This window comes from Oncorhynchus mykiss, unplaced genomic scaffold, assembly GCF_013265735.2.
Source record: "Oncorhynchus mykiss isolate Arlee unplaced genomic scaffold, USDA_OmykA_1.1 un_scaffold_292, whole genome shotgun sequence".
Taxonomy (NCBI): Eukaryota; Metazoa; Chordata; class Actinopteri; order Salmoniformes; family Salmonidae; genus Oncorhynchus; species Oncorhynchus mykiss.
This window is the reverse complement of record NW_023493743.1, coordinates 64,186-85,151: the sequence shown is the minus strand read 5'-3', so window position 1 is coordinate 85,151 and position 20,966 is coordinate 64,186. Positions and strand designations below refer to the sequence as shown.

The 20,966-nt window shown below is 41.0% G+C and overlaps 20 non-coding genes across 20 annotated transcripts; all 20 read left to right on the top strand.

Annotated features, from left to right (window-relative positions):
* The first annotated feature begins 548 nt into the window (after positions 1-548).
* Positions 549-631, top strand: trnal-cag. The gene has a single exon. It is a non-coding gene; the product is annotated as a tRNA-Leu (tRNA).
* A 307-nt stretch (positions 632-938) lies between these two features.
* On the top strand, positions 939-1,020 carry trnas-aga. The gene has a single exon. It is a non-coding gene; the product is annotated as a tRNA-Ser (tRNA).
* A 1,355-nt stretch (positions 1,021-2,375) lies between these two features.
* trnal-cag lies at positions 2,376-2,458 on the top strand. The gene has a single exon. It is a non-coding gene; the product is annotated as a tRNA-Leu (tRNA).
* Positions 2,459-2,765: 307 nt separating this feature from the next.
* trnas-aga lies at positions 2,766-2,847 on the top strand. The gene has a single exon. It is a non-coding gene; the product is annotated as a tRNA-Ser (tRNA).
* Positions 2,848-4,592: 1,745 nt separating this feature from the next.
* trnas-aga lies at positions 4,593-4,674 on the top strand. The gene has a single exon. It is a non-coding gene; the product is annotated as a tRNA-Ser (tRNA).
* A 1,355-nt stretch (positions 4,675-6,029) lies between these two features.
* trnal-cag lies at positions 6,030-6,112 on the top strand. The gene has a single exon. It is a non-coding gene; the product is annotated as a tRNA-Leu (tRNA).
* A 307-nt stretch (positions 6,113-6,419) lies between these two features.
* On the top strand, positions 6,420-6,501 carry trnas-aga. Its single transcript has one exon. It is a non-coding gene; the product is annotated as a tRNA-Ser (tRNA).
* A 1,747-nt stretch (positions 6,502-8,248) lies between these two features.
* On the top strand, positions 8,249-8,330 carry trnas-aga. The gene has a single exon. It is a non-coding gene; the product is annotated as a tRNA-Ser (tRNA).
* A 1,358-nt stretch (positions 8,331-9,688) lies between these two features.
* trnal-cag lies at positions 9,689-9,771 on the top strand. Its single transcript has one exon. It is a non-coding gene; the product is annotated as a tRNA-Leu (tRNA).
* A 307-nt stretch (positions 9,772-10,078) lies between these two features.
* Positions 10,079-10,160, top strand: trnas-aga. The gene has a single exon. It is a non-coding gene; the product is annotated as a tRNA-Ser (tRNA).
* A 1,358-nt stretch (positions 10,161-11,518) lies between these two features.
* On the top strand, positions 11,519-11,601 carry trnal-cag. The gene has a single exon. It is a non-coding gene; the product is annotated as a tRNA-Leu (tRNA).
* A 306-nt stretch (positions 11,602-11,907) lies between these two features.
* Positions 11,908-11,989, top strand: trnas-aga. The gene has a single exon. It is a non-coding gene; the product is annotated as a tRNA-Ser (tRNA).
* A 1,357-nt stretch (positions 11,990-13,346) lies between these two features.
* Positions 13,347-13,429, top strand: trnal-cag. The gene has a single exon. It is a non-coding gene; the product is annotated as a tRNA-Leu (tRNA).
* A 306-nt stretch (positions 13,430-13,735) lies between these two features.
* Positions 13,736-13,817, top strand: trnas-aga. The gene has a single exon. It is a non-coding gene; the product is annotated as a tRNA-Ser (tRNA).
* Positions 13,818-15,174: 1,357 nt separating this feature from the next.
* Positions 15,175-15,257, top strand: trnal-cag. The gene has a single exon. It is a non-coding gene; the product is annotated as a tRNA-Leu (tRNA).
* Positions 15,258-15,563: 306 nt separating this feature from the next.
* Positions 15,564-15,645, top strand: trnas-aga. Its single transcript has one exon. It is a non-coding gene; the product is annotated as a tRNA-Ser (tRNA).
* Positions 15,646-17,003: 1,358 nt separating this feature from the next.
* Positions 17,004-17,086, top strand: trnal-cag. Its single transcript has one exon. It is a non-coding gene; the product is annotated as a tRNA-Leu (tRNA).
* A 306-nt stretch (positions 17,087-17,392) lies between these two features.
* trnas-aga lies at positions 17,393-17,474 on the top strand. Its single transcript has one exon. It is a non-coding gene; the product is annotated as a tRNA-Ser (tRNA).
* Positions 17,475-19,219: 1,745 nt separating this feature from the next.
* Positions 19,220-19,301, top strand: trnas-aga. Its single transcript has one exon. It is a non-coding gene; the product is annotated as a tRNA-Ser (tRNA).
* Positions 19,302-20,658: 1,357 nt separating this feature from the next.
* On the top strand, positions 20,659-20,741 carry trnal-cag. The gene has a single exon. It is a non-coding gene; the product is annotated as a tRNA-Leu (tRNA).
* The last annotated feature ends 225 nt before the right edge of the window (positions 20,742-20,966 follow it).

Below are 20,966 nucleotides of genomic sequence, written 5' to 3'. Positions count from 1 at the left end.
AAATAACAAAAATAATCTCGGAACGCAGAACTCGTCGGTCGTTGTCAGTGGATTGTATTGGCGGGAAGAACAAAAATATCGTCTGCAGGGTAATCAAAGTCGCCGCATCTAATGTCAAGTCACAGGTGAGCTGCCTTGTTAAACCCTAAAAATAAATAATAACACGATTGCGTTGAAATGACTCATTAAGCCATTTGTAAGGATTTCCCCCATGTGGACCTGTTGTCACTCTTACCCTGATGGTTGCTGATATTTCCAGACACTTTTTCAGTCTTATCTGAGGAATTTTATCATTTATATCAGAATGGCCATATTCTGATGCCAGTTTAGCGCTCATTCAATGACGATTTACTACTCTTTCCCATTGAAGGCCATATTGAGGTTAAATCAATGACTGGACTTTTTAATTTATAAAAACAAATGACTATTGAAAGTGCAAGTCAGTATCGTGCATAGTTGTTCTGGTCTCTGTGGTGATTTTAGAGCGTTGTTCATATTTCTACTTTTACCGCATACACTTTAACCCGATACCCAGTTACTGTGCTGTAGTCAGGATGGCCGAGCGGTCTAAGGCGCTGCGTTCAGGTCGCAGTCTCCCATGGAGGCGTGGGTTCAAATCCCACTTCTGACAGTTTTTTAGTGCCTCTCAGGAGTCATGCTGCTCAGCAGTAATAATAAGAATGATGAAATAACAACTTCACACAGTGAAATAACAATTCATAATAAACACTCTCAAATGCAGACCTTCTGCAGCTGAGCAAAGATCAAGGTTAAATAAGAAAACAGCTGGACTTAATAACAAATGAATGAGGGGAACATTTTGTGTTATTGCATTATAATGAGTTACTGCATTATCTTTCAGTTGTTAAATTTCACTTTCTGTAGGCTATGCCTGTTGGCCCATTCACTCCTAACAAGCCTGTTTTCTTCTGTCAGACGTTGTCGTGGCCGAGTGGTTAAGGCGATGGACTAGAAATCCATTAGGATCTTCCTGCGCAGGTTCAAATCCTGCCGACAATGAAAATGCATTTTTTTGACCCCTCCGGAGGTTGAAGTTTAGTCGTGTTTCTTATACCAATCGCATCCTCTCAGATCTCCGCAAGTACATAGGGATTAGTTGTCCATTTGGGATAGGACTGCAGGCCATCTATCCCACTTCACACCTTTACACACCTGGTTATCCAGCCTTCTAGCTCTATAGGCCACAGTAGCATAGGTTACAGGTTTGTAGTCAAGCCACAGATTTCAGGTGAGATCCCATGATACACTCAACAATACAACAACACGATTCTCATGAATAACCATGAAGCCATTTGCTAAGATTTCCCCCATTTTGACATGTGGAAACCTGTTGTCACTCTTACCCTGACGGGAAGCTCCAGACACTTTTTTGGTCCTATCTGAGGCATTTTTAAATTCATGTCAAATTGGCCATATTCTGAAGACACTCTTAGGCTGCAGGGTAATCGAACTGGCCACATCTAAAGTCAAGCCACAGGTAACAGGTGAGAAACCTTGTTAAACCCTAAAAGAAAAAGAAAAAACTTGATTGCATTGAAAATAACCATTAAGTCATTCAGGTCGCAGACTCCCCTATAGGCATGGTTTGAAACCCCCTCCTGACAACTTTTTAGCGCCTGCATGTCATGCACCTTTGTAAAATCCAGTTGAAAAATAAATGACTTAAGGTAACGTAAATGACACCTAGTTAATATGAGTAGTGAATAACTATCGTATTTTTAATATTCTGCAAAAACAGCTAGTTGATGAGAGGCTGAAAGAGAATTGCAAGAATCGCGCAATTTCACAGGCGGGCCCCAAACAGGCAAATAACAAAAATAATCTCGGAACGCAGAACTCGTCGGTCGTTGTCAGTGGATTGTATTGGCGGGAAGAACAAAAATATCGTCTGCAGGGTAATCAAAGTCGCCGCATCTAATGTCAAGTCACAGGTGAGCTGCCTTGTTAAACCCTAAAAATAAATAATAACACGATTGCGTTGAAATGACTCATTAAGCCATTTGTAAGGATTTCCCCCATGTGGACCTGTTGTCACTCTTACCCTGATGGTTGCTGATATTTCCAGACACTTTTTCAGTCTTATCTGAGGAATTTTATCATTTATATCAGAATGGCCATATTCTGATGCCAGTTTAGCGCTCATTCAATGACGATTTACTACTCTTTCCCATTGAAGGCCATATTGAGGTTAAATCAATGACTGGACTTTTTAATTTATAAAAACAAATGACTATTGAAAGTGCAAGTCAGTATCGTGCATAGTTGTTCTGGTCTCTGTGGTGATTTTAGAGCGTTGTTCATATTTCTACTTTTACCGCATACACTTTAACCCGATACCCAGTTACTGTGCTGTAGTCAGGATGGCCGAGCGGTCTAAGGCGCTGCGTTCAGGTCGCAGTCTCCCATGGAGGCGTGGGTTCAAATCCCACTTCTGACAGTTTTTTAGTGCCTCTCAGGAGTCATGCTGCTCAGCAGTAATAATAAGAATGATGAAATAACAACTTCACACAGTGAAATAACAATTCATAATAAACACTCTCAAATGCAGACCTTCTGCAGCTGAGCAAAGATCAAGGTTAAATAAGAAAACAGCTGGACTTAATAACAAATGAATGAGGGGAACATTTTGTGTTATTGCATTATAATGAGTTACTGCATTATCTTTCAGTTGTTAAATTTCACTTTCTGTAGGCTATGCCTGTTGGCCCATTCACTCCTAACAAGCCTGTTTTCTTCTGTCAATAGTTGTCGTGGCCGAGTGGTTAAGGCGATGGACTAGAAATCCATTAGGATCTTCCTGCGCAGGTTCAAATCCTGCCGACAACGAAAATGCATTTTTTTGACCCCTCCGGAGGTTGAAGTTTAGTCGTGTTTCTTATACCAATCGCATCCTCTCAGATCTCCGCAAGTACATAGGGATTAGTTGTCCATTTGGGATAGGACTGCAGGCCATCTGTCCCACTTCACACCTTTACACACCTGGTTATCCAGCCTTCTAGCTCTATAGGCCACAGTAGCATAGGTTACAGGTTTGTAGTCAAGCCACAGATTTCAGGTGAGATCCCATGATACACTCAACAATACAACAACACGATTCTCATGAATAACCATTAAGCCATTTGCTAAGATTTCCCCCATTTTGACATGTGGAAACCTGTTGTCACTCTTACCCTGACGGGAAGCTCCAGACACTTTTTTGGTCCTATCTGAGGCATTTTTAAATTCATGTCAAATTGGCCATATTCTGAAGACACTCTTAGGCTGCAGGGTAATCGAACTGGCCACATCTAAAGTCAAGCCACAGGTAACAGGTGAGAAACCTTGTTAAACCCTAAAAGAAAAAGAAAAAACTTGATTGCATTGAAAATAACCATTAAGTCATTCAGGTCGCAGACTCCCCTATAGGCATGGTTTGAAACCCCCTCCTGACAACTTTTTAGCGCCTGCATGTCATGCACCTTTGTAAAATCCAGTTGAAAAATAAATGACTTAAGGTAACGTAAATGACACCTAGTTAATATGAGTAGTGAATAACTATCGTATTTTTAATATTCTGCAAAAACAGCTAGTTGATGAGAGGCTGAAAGAGAATTGCAAGAATCGCGCAATTTCACAGGCGGGCCCCAAACAGGCAAATAACAAAAATAATCTCGGAACGCAGAACTCGTCGGTCGTTGTCAGTGGATTGTATTGGCGGGAAGAACAAAAATATCGTCTGCAGGGTAATCGAAGTCGCCGCATCTAATGTCAAGTCACAGGTGAGCTGCCTTGTTAAACCCTAAAAATAAATAATAACACGATTGCGTTGAAATGACCCATTAAGCCATTTGTAAGGATTTCCCCCATGTGGACCTGTTGTCACTCTTACCCTGATGGTTGCTGATATTTCCAGACACTTTTTCAGTCTTATCTAAGGAATTTTATCATTTATATCAGAATGGCCATATTCTGATGCCAGTTTAGCGCTCATTCAATGACGATTTACTACTCTTTCCCATTGAAGGCCATATTGAGGTTAAATCAATGACTGGACTTTTTAATTTATAAAAACAAATGACTATTGAAAGTGCAAGTCAGTATCAGTGCATAGTTGTTCTGGTCTCTGTGGTGATTTTAGAGCGTTGTTCATATTTCTACTTTTACCGCATACACTTTAACCCGATACCCAGTTACTGTGCTGTAGTCAGGATGGCCGAGCGGTCTAAGGCGCTGCGTTCAGGTCGCAGTCTCCCATGGAGGCGTGGGTTCAAATTCCACTTCTGACAGTTTTTTAGTGCCTCTCAGGAGTCATGCTGCTCAGCAGTAATAATAAGAATGATGAAATAACAACTTCACACAGTGAAATAACAATTCATAATAAACACTCTCAAATGCAGACCTTCTGCAGCTGAGCAAAGATCAAGGTTAAATAAGAAAACAGCTGGACTTAATAACAAATGAATGAGGGGAACATTTTGTGTTATTGCATTATAATGAGTTACTGCATTATCTTTCAGTTGTTAAATTTCACTTTCTGTAGGCTATGCCTGTTGGCCCATTCACTCCTAACAAGCCTGCTTTCTTCTGTCATAGTTGTCGTGGCCGAGTGGTTAAGGCGATGGACTAGAAATCCATTAGGATCTTCCTGCGCAGGTTCAAATCCTGCCGACAACGAAAATGCATTTTTTTGACCCCTCCGGAGGTTGAAGTTTAGTCGTGTTTCTTATACCAATCGCATCCTCTCAGATCTCCGCAAGTACATAGGGATTAGTTGTCCATTTGGGATAGGACTGCAGGCCATCTGTCCCACTTCACACCTTTACACACCTGGTTATCCAGCCTTCTAGCTCTATAGGCCACAGTAGCATAGGTTACAGGTTTGTAGTCAAGCCACAGATTTCAGGTGAGATCCCATGATACACTCAACAATACAACAACACGATTCTCATGAATAACCATTAAGCCATTTGCTAAGATTTCCCCCATTTTGACATGTGGAAACCTGTTGTCACTCTTACCCTGACGGGAAGCTCCAGACACTTTTTTGGTCCTATCTGAGGCATTTTTAAATTCATGTCAAATTGGCCATATTCTGAAGACACTCTTAGGCTGCAGGGTAATCGAACTGGCCACATCTAAAGTCAAGCCACAGGTAACAGGTGAGAAACCTTGTTAAACCCTAAAAGAAAAAGAAAAAACTCGATTGCATTGAAAATAACCATTAAGTCATTCAGGTCGCAGACTCCCCTATAGGCATGGTTTGAAACCCCCTCCTGACAACTTTTTAGCGCCTGCATGTCATGCACCTTTGTAAAATCCAGTTGAAAAATAAATGACTTAAGGTAACGTAAATGACACCTAGTTAATATGAGTAGTGAATAACTATCGTATTTTTAATATTCTGCAAAAACAGCTAGTTGATGAGAGGCTGAAAGAGAATTGCAAGAATCGCGCAATTTCACAGGCGGGCCCCAAACAGGCAAATAACAAAAATAATCTCGGAACGCAGAACTCGTCGGTCGTTGTCAGTGGATTGTATTGGCGGGAAGAACAAAAATATCGTCTGCAGGGTAATCGAAGTCGCCGCATCTAATGTCAAGTCACAGGTGAGCTGCCTTGTTAAACCCTAAAAATAAATAATAACACGATTGCGTTGAAATGACCCATTAAGCCATTTGTAAGGATTTCCCCCATGTGGACCTGTTGTCACTCTTACCCTGATGGTTGCTGATATTTCCAGACACTTTTTCAGTCTTATCTGAGGAATTTTATCATTTATATCAGAATGGCCATATTCTGATGCCAGTTTAGCGCTCATTCAATGGCGATTTACTACTCTTTCCCATTGAAGGCCATATTGAGGTTAAATCAATGACTGGACTTTTTAATTTATAAAAACAAATGACTATTGAAAGTGCAAGTCAGTATCGTGCATAGTTGTTCTGGTCTCTGTGGTGATTTTAGAGCGTTGTTCATATTTCTACTTTTACCGCATACACTTTAACCCGATACCCAGTTACTGTGCTGTAGTCAGGATGGCCGAGCGGTCTAAGGCGCTGCGTTCAGGTCGCAGTCTCCCATGGAGGCGTGGGTTCAAATCCCACTTCTGACAGTTTTTTAGTGCCTCTCAGGAGTCATGCTGCTCAGCAGTAATAATAAGAATGATGAAATAACAACTTCACACAGTGAAATAACAATTCATAATAAACACTCTCAAATGCAGACCTTCTGCAGCTGAGCAAAGATCAAGGTTAAATAAGAAAACAGCTGGACTTAATAACAAATGAATGAGGGGAACATTTTGTGTTATTGCATTATAATGAGTTACTGCATTATCTTTCAGTTGTTAAATTTCACTTTCTGTAGGCTATGCCTGTTGGCCCATTCACTCCTAACAAGCCTGCTTTTCTTCTGTCATAGTTGTCGTGGCCGAGTGGTTAAGGCGATGGACTAGAAATCCATTAGGATCTTCCTGCGCAGGTTCAAATCCTGCCGACAACGAAAATGCATTTTTTTGACCCCTCCGGAGGTTGAAGTTTAGTCGTGTTTCTTATACCAATCGCATCCTCTCAGATCTCCGCAAGTACATAGGGATTAGTTGTCCATTTGGGATAGGACTGCAGGCCATCTGTCCCACTTCACACCTTTACACACCTGGTTATCCAGCCTTCTAGCTCTATAGGCCACAGTAGCATAGGTTACAGGTTTGTAGTCAAGCCACAGATTTCAGGTGAGATCCCATGATACACTCAACAATACAACAACACGATTCTCATGAATAACCATTAAGCCATTTGCTAAGATTTCCCCCATTTTGACATGTGGAAACCTGTTGTCACTCTTACCCTGACGGGAAGCTCCAGACACTTTTTTGGTCCTATCTGAGGCATTTTTAAATTCATGTCAAATTGGCCATATTCTGAAGACACTCTTATAGTCTGCAGGGTAATCGAACTGGCCACATCTAAAGTCAAGCCACAGGTAACAGGTGAGAAACCTTGTTAAACCCTAAAAGAAAAAGAAAAAACTCGATTGCATTGAAAATAACCATTAAGTCATTCAGGTCGCAGACTCCCCTATAGGCATGGTTTGAAACCCCCTCCTGACAACTTTTTAGCGCCTGCATGTCATGCACCTTTGTAAAATCCAGTTGAAAAATAAATGACTTAAGGTAACGTAAATGACACCTAGTTAATATGAGTAGTGAATAACTATCGTATTTTTAATATTCTGCAAAAACAGCTAGTTGATGAGAGGCTGAAAGAGAATTGCAAGAATCGCGCAATTTCACAGGCGGGCCCCAAACAGGCAAATAACAAAAATAATCTCGGAACGCAGAACTCGTCGGTCGTTGTCAGTGGATTGTATTGGCGGGAAGAACAAAAATATCGTCTGCAGGGTAATCGAAGTCGCCGCATCTAATGTCAAGTCACAGGTGAGCTGCCTTGTTAAACCCTAAAAATAAATAATAACACGATTGCGTTGAAATGACCCATTAAGCCATTTGTAAGGATTTCCCCCATGTGGACCTGTTGTCACTCTTACCCTGATGGTTGCTGATATTTCCAGACACTTTTTCAGTCTTATCTGAGGAATTTTATCATTTATATCAGAATGGCCATATTCTGATGCCAGTTTAGCGCTCATTCAATGGCGATTTACTACTCTTTCCCATTGAAGGCCATATTGAGGTTAAATCAATGACTGGACTTTTTAATTTATAAAAACAAATGACTATTGAAAGTGCAAGTCAGTATCGTGCATAGTTGTTCTGGTCTCTGTGGTGATTTTAGAGCGTTGTTCATATTTCTACTTTTACCGCATACACTTTAACCCGATACCCAGTTACTGTGCTGTAGTCAGGATGGCCGAGCGGTCTAAGGCGCTGCGTTCAGGTTCGCAGTCTCCCATGGAGGCGTGGGTTCAAATCCCACTTCTGACAGTTTTTTAGTGCCTCTCAGGAGTCATGCTGCTCAGCAGTAATAATAAGAATGATGAAATAACAACTTCACACAGTGAAATAACAATTCATAATAAACACTCTCAAATGCAGACCTTCTGGAGCTGAGCAAAGATCAAGGTTAAATAAGAAAACAGCTGGACTTAATAACAAATGAATGAGGGGAACATTTTGTGTTATTGCATTATAATGAGTTACTGCATTATCTTTCAGTTGTTAAATTTCACTTTCTGTAGGCTATGCCTGTTGGCCCATTCACTCCTAACAAGCTTGTTTTCTTCTGTCAACGTTGTCGTGGCCGAGTGGTTAAGGCGATGGACTAGAAATCCATTAGGATCTTCCTGCGCAGGTTCAAATCCTGCCGACAACTGAAAATGCATTTTTTTGACCCCTCCGGAGGTTGAAGTTTAGTCGTGTTTCTTATACCAATCGCATCCTCTCAGATCTCCGCAAGTACATAGGGATTAGTTGTCCATTTGGGATAGGACTGCAGGCCATCTGTCCCACTTCACACCTTTACACACCTGGTTATCCAGCCTTCTAGCTCTATAGGCCACAGTAGCATAGGTTACAGGTTTGTAGTCAAGCCACAGATTTCAGGTGAGATCCCATGATACACTCAACAATACAACAACACGATTCTCATGAATAACCATTAAGCCATTTGCTAAGATTTCCCCCATTTTGACATGTGGAAACCTGTTGTCACTCTTACCCTGACGGGAAGCTCCAGACACTTTTTTGGTCCTATCTGAGGCATTTTTAAATTCATGTCAAATTGGCCATATTCTGAAGACACTCTTATAGTCTGCAGGGTAATCGAACTGGCCACATCTAAAGTCAAGCCACAGGTAACAGGTGAGAAACCTTGTTAAACCCTAAAAGAAAAAGAAAAAACTCGATTGCATTGAAAATAACCATTAAGTCATTCAGGTCGCAGACTCCCCTATAGGCATGGTTTGAAACCCCCTCCTGACAACTTTTTAGCGCCTGCATGTCATGCACCTTTGTAAAATCCAGTTGAAAAATAAATGACTTAAGGTAACGTAAATGACACCTAGTTAATATGAGTAGTGAATAACTATCGTATTTTTAATATTCTGCAAAAACAGCTAGTTGATGAGAGGCTGAAAGAGAATTGCAAGAATCGCGCAATTTCACAGGCGGGCCCCAAACAGGCAAATAACAAAAATAATCTCGGAACGCAGAACTCGTCGGTCGTTGTCAGTGGATTGTATTGGCGGGAAGAACAAAAATATCGTCTGCAGGGTAATCGAAGTCGCCGCATCTAATGTCAAGTCACAGGTGAGCTGCCTTGTTAAACCCTAAAAATAAATAATAACACGATTGCGTTGAAATGACTCATTAAGCCATTTGTAAGGATTTCCCCCATGTGGACCTGTTGTCACTCTTACCCTGATGGTTGCTGATATTTCCAGACACTTTTTCAGTCTTATCTGAGGAATTTTATCATTTATATCAGAATGGCCATATTCTGATGCCAGTTTAGCGCTCATTCAATGACGATTTACTACTCTTTCCCATTGAAGGCCATATTGAGGTTAAATCAATGACTGGACTTTTTAATTTATAAAAACAAATGACTATTGAAAGTGCAAGTCAGTATCGTGCATAGTTGTTCTGGTCTCTGTGGTGATTTTAGAGCGTTGTTCATATTTCTACTTTTACCGCATACACTTTAACCCGATACCCAGTTACTGTGCTGTAGTCAGGATGGCCGAGCGGTCTAAGGCGCTGCGTTCAGGTCGCAGTCTCCCATGGAGGCGTGGGTTCAAATCCCACTTCTGACAGTTTTTTAGTGCCTCTCAGGAGTCATGCTGCTCAGCAGTAATAATAAGAATGATGAAATAACAACTTCACACAGTGAAATAACAATTCATAATAAACACTCTCAAATGCAGACCTTCTGGAGCTGAGCAAAGATCAAGGTTAAATAAGAAAACAGCTGGACTTAATAACAAATGAATGAGGGGAACATTTTGTGTTATTGCATTATAATGAGTTACTGCATTATCTTTCAGTTGTTAAATTTCACTTTCTGTAGGCTATGCCTGTTGGCCCATTCACTCCTAACAAGCCTTGTTTTCTTCTGTCAACGTTGTCGTGGCCGAGTGGTTAAGGCGATGGACTAGAAATCCATTAGGATCTTCCTGCGCAGGTTCAAATCCTGCCGACAACGAAAATGCATTTTTTTGACCCCTCCGGAGGTTGAAGTTTAGTCGTGTTTCTTATACCAATCGCATCCTCTCAGATCTCCGCAAGTACATAGGGATTAGTTGTCCATTTGGGATAGGACTGCAGGCCATCTAGTCCCACTTCACACCTTTACACACCTGGTTATCCAGCCTTCTAGCTCTATAGGCCACAGTAGCATAGGTTACAGGTTTGTAGTCAAGCCACAGATTTCAGGTGAGATCCCATGATACACTCAACAATACAACAACACGATTCTCATGAATAACCATTAAGCCATTTGCTAAGATTTCCCCCATTTTGACATGTGGAAACCTGTTGTCACTCTTACCCTGACGGGAAGCTCCAGACACATTTTTGGTCCTATCTGAGGCATTTTTAAATTCATGTCAAATTGGCCATATTCTGAAGACACTCTTATAGTCTGCAGGGTAATCGAACTGGCCACATCTAAAGTCAAGCCACAGGTAACAGGTGAGAAACCTTGTTAAACCCTAAAAGAAAAAGAAAAAACTTGATTGCATTGAAAATAACCATTAAGTCATTCAGGTCGCAGACTCCCCTATAGGCATGGTTTGAAACCCCCTCCTGACAACTTTTTAGCGCCTGCATGTCATGCACCTTTGTAAAATCCAGTTGAAAAATAAATGACTTAAGGTAACGTAAATGACACCTAGTTAATATGAGTAGTGAATAACTATCGTATTTGTAATATTCTGCAAAAACAGCTAGTTGATGAGAGGCTGAAAGAGAATTGCAAGAATCGCGCAATTTCACAGGCGGGCCCCAAACAGGCAAATAACAAAAATAATCTCGGAACGCAGAACTCGTCGGTCGTTGTCAGTGGATTGTATTGGCGGGAAGAACAAAAATATCGTCTGCAGGGTAATCAAAGTCGCCGCATCTAATGTCAAATCACAGGTGAGCTGCCTTGTTAAACCCTGAAAATAAATAATAACACGATTGCGTTGAAATGACTCATTAAGCCATTTGTAAGGATTTCCCCCATGTGGACCTGTTGTCACTCTTACCCTGATGGTTGCTGATATTTCCAGACACTTTTTCAGTCTTATCTGAGGAATTTTATCATTTATATCAGAATGGCCATATTCTGATGCCAGTTTAGCGCTCATTCAATGACGATTTACTACTCTTTCCCATTGAAGGCCATATTGAGGTTAAATCAATGACTGGACTTTTTAATTTATAAAAACAAATGACTATTGAAAGTGCAAGTCAGTATCGTGCATAGTTGTTCTGGTCTCTGTGGTGATTTTAGAGCGTTGTTCATATTTCTACTTTTACCGCATACACTTTAACCCGATACCCAGTTACTGTGCTGTAGTCAGGATGGCCGAGCGGTCTAAGGCGCTGCGTTCAGGTCGCAGTCTCCCATGGAGGCGTGGGTTCAAATCCCACTTCTGACAGTTTTTTAGTGCCTCTCAGGAGTCATGCTGCTCAGCAGTAATAATAAGAATGATGAAATAACAACTTCACACAGTGAAATAACAATTCATAATAAACACTCTCAAATGCAGACCTTCTGGAGCTGAGCAAAGATCAAGGTTAAATAAGAAAACAGCTGGACTTAATAACAAATGAATGAGGGGAACATTTTGTGTTATTGCATTATAATGAGTTACTGCATTATCTTTCAGTTGTTAAATTTCACTTTCTGTAGGCTATGCCTGTTGGCCCATTCACTCCTAACAAGCCTGTTTTCTTCTGTCAACGTTGTCGTGGCCGAGTGGTTAAGGCGATGGACTAGAAATCCATTAGGATCTTCCTGCGCAGGTTCAAATCCTGCCGACAACGAAAATGCATTTTTTTGACCCCTCCGGAGGTTGAAGTTTAGTCGTGTTTCTTATACCAATCGCATCCTCTCAGATCTCCGCAAGTACATAGGGATTAGTTGTCCATTTGGGATAGGACTGCAGGCCATCTATCCCACTTCACACCTTTACACACCTGGTTATCCAGCCTTCTAGCTCTATAGGCCACAGTAGCATAGGTTACAGGTTTGTAGTCAAGCCACAGATTTCAGGTGAGATCCCATGATACACTCAACAATACAACAACACGATTCTCATGAATAACCATTAAGCCATTTGCTAAGATTTCCCCCATTTTGACATGTGGAAACCTGTTGTCACTCTTACCCTGACGGGAAGCTCCAGACACTTTTTTGGTCCTATCTGAGGCATTTTTAAATTCATGTCAAATTGGCCATATTCTGAAGACACTCTTATAGTCTGCAGGGTAATCGAACTGGCCACATCTAAAGTCAAGCCACAGGTAACAGGTGAGAAACCTTGTTAAACCCTAAAAGAAAAAGAAAAAACTTGATTGCATTGAAAATAACCATTAAGTCATTCAGGTCGCAGACTCCCCTATAGGCATGGTTTGAAACCCCCTCCTGACAACTTTTTAGCGCCTGCATGTCATGCACCTTTGTAAAATCCAGTTGAAAAATAAATGACTTAAGGTAACGTAAATGACACCTAGTTAATATGAGTAGTGAATAACTATCGTATTTTTAATATTCTGCAAAAACAGCTAGTTGATGAGAGGCTGAAAGAGAATTGCAAGAATCGCGCAATTTCACAGGCGGGCCCCAAACAGGCAAATAACAAAAATAATCTCGGAACGCAGAACTCGTCGGTCGTTGTCAGTGGATTGTATTGGCGGGAAGAACAAAAATATCGTCTGCAGGGTAATCGAAGTCGCCGCATCTAATGTCAAGTCACAGGTGAGCTGCCTTGTTAAACCCTAAAAATAAATAATAACACGATTGCGTTGAAATGACCCATTAAGCCATTTGTAAGGATTTCCCCCATGTGGACCTGTTGTCACTCTTACCCTGATGGTTGCTGATATTTCCAGACACTTTTTCAGTCTTATCTGAGGAATTTTATCATTTATATCAGAATGGCCATATTCTGATGCCAGTTTAGCGCTCATTCAATGGCGATTTACTACTCTTTCCCATTGAAGGCCATATTGAGGTTAAATCAATGACTGGACTTTTTAATTTATAAAAACAAATGACTATTGAAAGTGCAAGTCAGTATCGTGCATAGTTGTTCTGGTCTCTGTGGTGATTTTAGAGCGTTGTTCATATTTCTACTTTTACCGCATACACTTTAACCCGATACCCAGTTACTGTGCTGTAGTCAGGATGGCCGAGCGGTCTAAGGCGCTGCGTTCAGGTCGCAGTCTCCCATGGAGGCGTGGGTTCAAATCCCACTTCTGACAGTTTTTTAGTGCCTCTCAGGAGTCATGCTGCTCAGCAGTAATAATAAGAATGATGAAATAACAACTTCACACAGTGAAATAACAATTCATAATAAACACTCTCAAATGCAGACCTTCTGGAGCTGAGCAAAGATCAAGGTTAAATAAGAAAACAGCTGGACTTAATAACAAATGAATGAGGGGAACATTTTGTGTTATTGCATTATAATGAGTTACTGCATTATCTTTCAGTTGTTAAATTTCACTTTCTGTAGGCTATGCCTGTTGGCCCATTCACTCCTAACAAGCCTGTTTTCTTCTGTCAACGTTGTCGTGGCCGAGTGGTTAAGGCGATGGACTAGAAATCCATTAGGATCTTCCTGCGCAGGTTCAAATCCTGCCGACAACGAAAATGCATTTTTTTGACCCCTCCGGAGGTTGAAGTTTAGTCGTGTTTCTTATACCAATCGCATCCTCTCAGATCTCCGCAAGTACATAGGGATTAGTTGTCCATTTGGGATAGGACTGCAGGCCATCTATCCCACTTCACACCTTTACACACCTGGTTATCCAGCCTTCTAGCTCTATAGGCCACAGTAGCATAGGTTACAGGTTTGTAGTCAAGCCACAGATTTCAGGTGAGATCCCATGATACACTCAACAATACAACAACACGATTCTCATGAATAACCATGAAGCCATTTGCTAAGATTTCCCCCATTTTGACATGTGGAAACCTGTTGTCACTCTTACCCTGACGGGAAGCTCCAGACACTTTTTTGGTCCTATCTGAGGCATTTTTAAATTCATGTCAAATTGGCCATATTCTGAAGACACTCTTATAGTCTGCAGGGTAATCGAACTGGCCACATCTAAAGTCAAGCCACAGGTAACAGGTGAGAAACCTTGTTAAACCCTAAAAGAAAAAGAAAAAACTTGATTGCATTGAAAATAACCATTAAGTCATTCAGGTCGCAGACTCCCCTATAGGCATGGTTTGAAACCCCCTCCTGACAACTTTTTAGCGCCTGCATGTCATGCACCTTTGTAAAATCCAGTTGAAAAATAAATGACTTAAGGTAACGTAAATGACACCTAGTTAATATGAGTAGTGAATAACTATCGTATTTTTAATATTCTGCAAAAACAGCTAGTTGATGAGAGGCTGAAAGAGAATTGCAAGAATCGCGCAATTTCACAGGCGGGCCCCAAACAGGCAAATAACAAAAATAATCTCGGAACGCAGAACTCGTCGGTCGTTGTCAGTGGATTGTATTGGCGGGAAGAACAAAAATATCGTCTGCAGGGTAATCGAAGTCGCCGCATCTAATGTCAAGTCACAGGTGAGCTGCCTTGTTAAACCCTAAAAATAAATAATAACACGATTGCGTTGAAATGACTCATTAAGCCATTTGTAAGGATTTCCCCCATGTGGACCTGTTGTCACTCTTACCCTGATGGTTGCTGATATTTCCAGACACTTTTTCAGTCTTATCTGAGGAATTTTATCATTTATATCAGAATGGCCATATTCTGATGCCAGTTTAGCGCTCATTCAATGGCGATTTACTACTCTTTCCCATTGAAGGCCATATTGAGGTTAAATCAATGACTGGACTTTTTAATTTATAAAAACAAATGACTATTGAAAGTGCAAGTCAGTATCGTGCATAGTTGTTCTGGTCTCTGTGGTGATTTTAGAGCGTTGTTCATATTTCTACTTTTACCGCATACACTTTAACCCGATACCCAGTTACTGTGCTGTAGTCAGGATGGCCGAGCGGTCTAAGGCGCTGCGTTCAGGTCGCAGTCTCCCATGGAGGCGTGGGTTCAAATCCCACTTCTGACAGTTTTTTAGTGCCTCTCAGGAGTCATGCTGCTCAGCAGTAATAATAAGAATGATGAAATAACAACTTCACACAGTGAAATAACAATTCATAATAAACACTCTCAAATGCAGACCTTCTGGAGCTGAGCAAAGATCAAGGTTAAATAAGAAAACAGCTGGACTTAATAACAAATGAATGAGGGGAACATTTTGTGTTATTGCATTATAATGAGTTACTGCATTATCTTTCAGTTGTTAAATTTCACTTTCTGTAGGCTATGCCTGTTGGCCCATTCACTCCTAACAAGCCTGTTTTCTTCTGTCGACGTTGTCGTGGCCGAGTGGTTAAGGCGATGGACTAGAAATCCATTAGGATCTTCCTGCGCAGGTTCAAATCCTGCCGACAACTGAAAATGCATTTTTTTGACCCCTCCGGAGGTTGAAGTTTAGTCGTGTTTCTTATACCAATCGCATCCTCTCAGATCTCCGCAAGTACATAGGGATTAGTTGTCCATTTGGGATAGGACTGCAGGCCATCTATCCCACTTCACACCTTTACACACCTGGTTATCCAGCCTTCTAGCTCTATAGGCCACAGTAGCATAGGTTACAGGTTTGTAGTCAAGCCACAGATTTCAGGTGAGATCCCATGATACACTCAACAATACAACAACACGATTCTCATGAATAACCATGAAGCCATTTGCTAAGATTTCCCCCATTTTGACATGTGGAAACCTGTTGTCACTCTTACCCTGACGGGAAGCTCCAGACACTTTTTTGGTCCTATCTGAGGCATTTTTAAATTCATGTCAAATTGGCCATATTCTGAAGACACTCTTATAGTCTGCAGGGTAATCGAACTGGCCACATCTAAAGTCAAGCCACAGGTAACAGGTGAGAAACCTTGTTAAACCCTAAAAGAAAAAGAAAAAACTTGATTGCATTGAAAATAACCATTAAGTCATTCAGGTCGCAGACTCCCCTATAGGCATGGTTTGAAACCCCCTCCTGACAACTTTTTAGCGCCTGCATGTCATGCACCTTTGTAAAATCCAGTTGAAAAATAAATGACTTAAGGTAACGTAAATGACACCTAGTTAATATGAGTAGTGAATAACTATCGTATTTTTAATATTCTGCAAAAACAGCTAGTTGATGAGAGGCTGAAAGAGAATTGCAAGAATCGCGCAATTTCACAGGCGGGCCCCAAACAGGCAAATAACAAAAATAATCTCGGAACGCAGAACTCGTCGGTCGTTGTCAGTGGATTGTATTGGCGGGAAGAACAAAAATATCGTCTGCAGGGTAATCAAAGTCGCCGCATCTAATGTCAAGTCACAGGTGAGCTGCCTTGTTAAACCCTAAAAATAAATAATAACACGATTGCGTTGAAATGACTCATTAAGCCATTTGTAAGGATTTCCCCCATGTGGACCTGTTGTCACTCTTACCCTGATGGTTGCTGATATTTCCAGACACTTTTTCAGTCTTATCTGAGGAATTTTATCATTTATATCAGAATGGCCATATTCTGATGCCAGTTTAGCGCTCATTCAATGACGATTTACTACTCTTTCCCATTGAAGGCCATATTGAGGTTAAATCAATGACTGGACTTTTTAATTTATAAAAACAAATGACTATTGAAAGTGCAAGTCAGTATCGTGCATAGTTGTTCTGGTCTCTGTGGTGATTTTAGAGCGTTGTTCATATTTCTACTTTTACCGCATACACTTTAACCCGATACCCAGTTACTGTGCTGTAGTCAGGATGGCCGAGCGGTCTAAGGCGCTGCGTTCAGGTCGCAGTCTCCCATGGAGGCGTGGGTTCAAATCCCACTTCTGACAGTTTTTTAGTGCCTCTCAGGAGTCATGCTGCTCAGCAGTAATAATAAGAATGATGAAATAACAACTTCACACAGTGAAATAACAATTCATAATAAACACTCTCAAATGCAGACCTTCTGGAGCTGAGCAAAGATCAAGGTTAAATAAGAAAACAGCTGGACTTAATAACAAATGAATGAGGGGAACATTTTGTGTTATTGCATTATAATGAGTTACTGCATTATCTTTCAGTTGTTAAATTTCACTTTCTGTAGGCTATGCCTGTTGGCCCATTCACTCCTAACAAGCCTGTTTTCTTCTGTCAACGTTGTCGTGGCCGAGTGGTTAAGGCGATGGACTAGAAATCCATTAGGATCTTCCTGCGCAGGTTCAAATCCTGCCGACAACGAAAATGCATTTTTTTGACCCCTCCGGAGGTTGAAGTTTAGTCGTGTTTCTTATACCAATCGCATCCTCTCAGATCTCCGCAAGTACATAGGGATTAGTTGTCCATTTGGGATAGGACTGCAGGCCATCTGTCCCACTTCACACCTTTACACACCTGGTTATCCAGCCTTCTAGCTCTATAGGCCACAGTAGCATAGGTTACAGGTTTGTAGTCAAGCCACAGATTTCAGGTGAGATCCCATGATACACTCAACAATACAACAACACGATTCTCATGAATAACCATGAAGCCATTTGCTAAGATTTCCCCCATTTTGACATGTGGAAACCTGTTGTCACTCTTACCCTGACGGGAAGCTCCAGACACTTTTTTGGTCCTATCTGAGGCATTTTTAAATTCATGTCAAATTGGCCATATTCTGAAGACACTCTTATAGTCTGCAGGGTAATCGAACTGGCCACATCTAAAGTCAAGCCACAGGTAACAGGTGAGAAACCTTGTTAAACCCTAAAAGAAAAAGAAAAACTCGATTGCATTGAAAATAACCATTAAGTCATTCAGGTCGCAGACTCCCCTATAGGCATGGTTTGAAACCCCCTCCTGACAACTTTTTAGCGCCTGCATGTCATGCACCTTTGTAAAATCCAGTTGAAAAATAAATGACTTAAGGTAACGTAAATGACACCTAGTTAATATGAGTAGTGAATAACTATCGTATTTTTAATATTCTGCAAAAACAGCTAGTTGATGAGAGGCTGAAAGAGAATTGCAAGAATCGCGCAATTTCACAGGCGGGCCCCAAACAGGCAAATAACAAAAATAATCTCGGAACGCAGAACTCGTCGGTCGTTGTCAGTGGATTGTATTGGCGGGAAGAACAAAAATATCGTCTGCAGGGTAATCAAAGTCGCCGCATCTAATGTCAAGTCACAGGTGAGCTGCCTTGTTAAACCCTAAAAATAAATAATAACACGATTGCGTTGAAATGACTCATTAAGCCATTTGTAAGGATTTCCCCCATGTGGACCTGTTGTCACTCTTACCCTGATGGTTGCTGATATTTCCAGACACTTTTTCAGTCTTATCTGAGGAATTTTATCATTTATATCAGAATGGCCATATTCTGATGCCAGTTTAGCGCTCATTCAATGACGATTTACTACTCTTTCCCATTGAAGGCCATATTGAGGTTAAATCAATGACTGGACTTTTTAATTTATAAAAACAAATGACTATTGAAAGTGCAAGTCAGTATCGTGCATAGTTGTTCTGGTCTCTGTGGTGATTTTAGAGCGTTGTTCATATTTCTACTTTTACCGCATACACTTTAACCCGATACCCAGTTACTGTGCTGTAGTCAGGATGGCTGAGCGGTCTAAGGCGCTGCGTTCAGGTCGCAGTCTCCCATGGAGGCGTGGGTTCAAATCCCACTTCTGACAGTTTTTTAGTGCCTCTCAGGAGTCATGCTGCTCAGCAGTAATAATAAGAATGATGAAATAACAACTTCACACAGTGAAATAACAATTCATAATAAACACTCTCAAATGCAGACCTTCTGGAGCTGAGCAAAGATCAAGGTTAAATAAGAAAACAGCTGGACTTAATAACAAATGAATGAGGGGAACATTTTGTGTTATTGCATTATAATGAGTTACTGCATTATCTTTCAGTTGTTAAATTTCACTTTCTGTAGGCTATGCCTGTTGGCCCATTCACTCCTAACAAGCCTGTTTTCTTCTGTCAACGTTGTCGTGGCCGAGTGGTTAAGGCGATGGACTAGAAATCCATTAGGATCTTCCTGCGCAGGTTCAAATCCTGCCGACAACGAAAATGCATTTTTTTGACCCCTCCGGAGGTTGAAGTTTAGTCGTGTTTCTTATACCAATCGCATCCTCTCAGATCTCCGCAAGTACATAGGGATTAGTTGTCCATTTGGGATAGGACTGCAGGCCATCTGTCCCACTTCACACCTTTACACACCTGGTTATCCAGCCTTCTAGCTCTATAGGCCACAGTAGCATAGGTTACAGGTTTGTAGTCAAGCCACAGATTTCAGGTGAGATCCCATGATACACTCAACAATACAACAACACGATTCTCATGAATAACCATGAAGCCATTTGCTAAGATTTCCCCCATTTTGACATGTGGAAACCTGTTGTCACTCTTACCCTGACGGGAAGCTCCAGACACTTTTTTGGTCCTATCTGAGGCATTTTTAAATTCATGTCAAATTGGCCATATTCTGAAGACACTCTTATAGTCTGCAGGGTAATCGAACTGGCCACATCTAAAGTCAAGCCACAGGTAACAGGTGAGAAACCTTGTTAAACCCTAAAAGAAAAAGAAAAAACTTGATTGCATTGAAAATAACCATTAAGTCATTCAGGTCGCAGACTCCCCTATAGGCATGGTTTGAAACCCCCTCCTGACAACTTTTTAGCGCCTGCATGTCATGCACCTTTGTAAAATCCAGTTGAAAAATAAATGACTTAAGGTAACGTAAATGACACCTAGTTAATATGAGTAGTGAATAACTATCGTATTTTTAATATTCTGCAAAAACAGCTAGTTGATGAGAGGCTGAAAGAGAATTGCAAGAATCGCGCAATTTCACAGGCGGGCCCCAAACAGGCAAATAACAAAAATAATCTCGGAACGCAGAACTCGTCGGTCGTTGTCAGTGGATTGTATTGGCGGGAAGAACAAAAATATCGTCTGCAGGGTAATCAAAGTCGCCGCATCTAATGTCAAGTCACAGGTGAGCTGCCTTGTTAAACCCTAAAAATAAATAATAACACGATTGCGTTGAAATGACTCATTAAGCCATTTGTAAGGATTTCCCCCATGTGGACCTGTTGTCACTCTTACCCTGATGGTTGCTGATATTTCCAGACACTTTTTCAGTCTTATCTGAGGAATTTTATCATTTATATCAGAATGGCCATATTCTGATGCCAGTTTAGCGCTCATTCAATGACGATTTACTACTCTTTCCCATTGAAGGCCATATTGAGGTTAAATCAATGACTGGACTTTTTAATTTATAAAAACAAATGACTATTGAAAGTGCAAGTCAGTATCGTGCATAGTTGTTCTGGTCTCTGTGGTGATTTTAGAGCGTTGTTCATATTTCTACTTTTACCGCATACACTTTAACCCGATACCCAGTTACTGTGCTGTAGTCAGGATGGCCGAGCGGTCTAAGGCGCTGCGTTCAGGTCGCAGTCTCCCATGGAGGCGTGGGTTCAAATCCCACTTCTGACAGTTTTTTAGTGCCTCTCAGGAGTCATGCTGCTCAGCAGTAATAATAAGAATGATGAAATAACAACTTCACACAGTGAAATAACAATTCATAATAAACACTCTCAAATGCAGACCTTCTGGAGCTGAGCAAAGATCAAGGTTAAATAAGAAAACAGCTGGACTTAATAACAAATGAATGAGGGGAACATTTTGTGTTATTGCATTATAATGAGTTACTGCATTATC